A 2,418-nucleotide genomic window follows, 5' to 3' on the forward strand; every position below is an offset into this window, starting at 1 on the left:
AGAAGTCCGAGGACTTTTTCTAGTCCCAGGGACTAATCAAAAAAGACTCTCTAGTAGAGTCTTTTTCTAGTCCCTGTAGAAAAAGTCCCTCCCGTTTGGTTCCTAGGGACTTTTTAGGGACTTTTTCTAGTCTTGGGACTAAAAAGTCCCTGAACCAAACACCCACTTAGTCTGTTTGCTATGAGGACCATAAAGTGAGGTGCGTGCTTCCTCAGTAGATAGAAGTCCTAGGACTTTTTCTAGTCCCAGGGACTAATCAAAAAAGACTCTCTAGTAGAGTCTTTTTCTAGTCCCTGTAGTAAAAGTCCCTCCCGTTTGGTTCTTAGGGACTTTTTCTAGTCTCTGGGACTAAAAAGTATCTGAACCAAACACCCACTTAGTCTGTTTGCTATGAGGACCATAAAGCGAGGTGCGTGCTTCCTCGGTAGATAGAAATGATAGGACTTCGTAAAGATACAAAATTGGCCTATTAGCTCAGCTGGTTAGAGCGTCGTGCTAATAACGCGAAGGTCGCAGGTTCGAGACCTGCATGGGCCACGAAATTTTTATTTTTGCTTTATGCCTTTTTTCTATTTGCGCTTTATTCCTAAAAAGGCATTGCACAAAAATAGGGTGATCGAGAAATAAAAAGTGTGGCTTCGCCCGGATTTGAACCGGGGACCTTGCAGATGTTATATCTGACGTGATTACCAACTACACCACGAAACCATACTAACCTATTCGTTCAATATATTAATCTATTTATACAGCCCACGTCTTTCAACGATCCAAATGCAGTTTCTCCTGCGTGAAAGTTAATTGGTACTTTCTCTGTTTCCTTTTACTCCATTTGTATTAAATCAAGCTTTCTAAAATCTGATCAAATTTAAATTATCAGCATCTACAATACTTAAGATGTACAATATGAAAATTAACTCCTTGATGCATCAAATGATATTGATTTTATAATATGAATGTTGATAAAATTTACTCCATACGCATGTATGCATGGAGAATTGTGTCCAACTCCCTCACCATTTGGGCAAACCAATTTACCCGTCACCTCGAGCTTACTAATATTTGTCCTCTTTGTGGTGTGGAACGAGTGGACGGCTTCCACACGCTATGCAGGTGCCCGCTCGCCAAAGAATTATGGCAATGCCATGCCGCAAGACTGGCCGATGCCAAAGGTGGAGACCATATGCAACAACGGATCGGAGTGGCTCTTCACACTCCTAGCCCTGGGCCCCTCTCTCAGACATGGCGCGCATGGTGGTTCTCATGACTATGTGGCGGGTGTGGTATGTTCGTAATGAAATTATTACACATGACAAGGCACCTCCGCCAATAGAAGCTTGTCGCAGGTTTCTTCAAGGCTACATTAACTCGTTGCTCTGCATCCACCAATATCCACATGTTGATGTGGCGAAGGGGGAAATGGTTTTGGATAAGGGTATGCACACCCCCCCCCCCCCCATTTGAGAGTAAAGCCACGGAAAAGATCTATGATGGGTACCCACGCGCGGGAGGGGGGGGGGTGGGGGTGGGGGCGGTGTACCAAGGTAAACACCGAGGGAGTCATGTTCCACCCACTAGCGCGGCTGGAGGAGGCATGGTCTTGCGGGATGAGCAAGGACATGTTATTTTCAAAGCTTGTACACAGTTGCTTACATGTGATAATGGTGTCCAGGCAGAGTTAGAGTCTTGCAGAGAGGGCTTGGCGCTCTAGAGGACAAAGCTGCCATCATGGTGAACATGGATAGTACAGAAGTGGTGTCAATGTTGATGGCACATTCGAGGATCGGTCACAGCATCATGTGCTCGTGAGGAGATTCGTAGGGTCGCCACTGCTGCCCATAAGGAGATTTCTTTTACTCACATTAGTCGCTCGCAAAATAAAGTCAGTCACACGCTCGCTGCATACGGCCTTAGTACCATGCACACAGCGGTTTGGCTGTGCTCAAGTTTGGATTTCATTGTAAACTTGTCTAAGGCTGATAAGCCTCCTTGAGTAATAATGAAATCTCCCTTTACCCCCGTAAACAAATATGAATGTTGACATTTCTTCCTAAGATCTTTGTCACTTATGAAGTTTCATTTAAGACAAGTTTATGAGGAAGAGCCAAATTGTGGTTTGGTGGGAAATAAGACATTCATTTGTACTTCAAACTATTGCATGCTATGGTCTCGGCAACTAGTTAATTAACACTTTCCTGGAACTTTTAGTATTTTATTCGGATTTTACTATAACAAATGGTGCATGTGAGCTCGAGCTCACAAACTCGCAATGGAATGACAATCCCGTAGGTCTCGAAAAAAAAGATGCTCCAAAATGCTTTCATAAACAGTCTTTTTGGAGCATCGATTTTATTTGCCCAGACCTCCACAAATGTCATTCCATTGCGAAAATTTGCATGCATGTGAAACACACATCAGTGT

At 43.8% G+C, this 2,418-nt stretch overlaps 2 non-coding genes across 2 annotated transcripts; one reads left to right on the forward strand and one right to left on the reverse strand.

Annotated features, from left to right (window-relative positions):
• The first annotated feature begins 463 nt into the window (after positions 1–463).
• On the forward strand, positions 464–537 carry TRNAI-AAU (transfer RNA isoleucine (anticodon AAU)). The gene has a single exon. It is a non-coding gene; the product is annotated as a tRNA-Ile (tRNA).
• Positions 538–633: 96 nt separating this feature from the next.
• Positions 634–708, reverse strand: TRNAL-UAA (transfer RNA leucine (anticodon UAA)). Its single transcript has one exon. It is a non-coding gene; the product is annotated as a tRNA-Leu (tRNA).
• Positions 709–2,418: the final 1,710 nt, after the last annotated feature.

This window comes from Aegilops tauschii, chromosome 2, assembly GCF_002575655.3.
Source record: "Aegilops tauschii subsp. strangulata cultivar AL8/78 chromosome 2, Aet v6.0, whole genome shotgun sequence".
Classification (NCBI taxonomy): Eukaryota; Viridiplantae; Streptophyta; class Magnoliopsida; order Poales; family Poaceae; genus Aegilops; species Aegilops tauschii.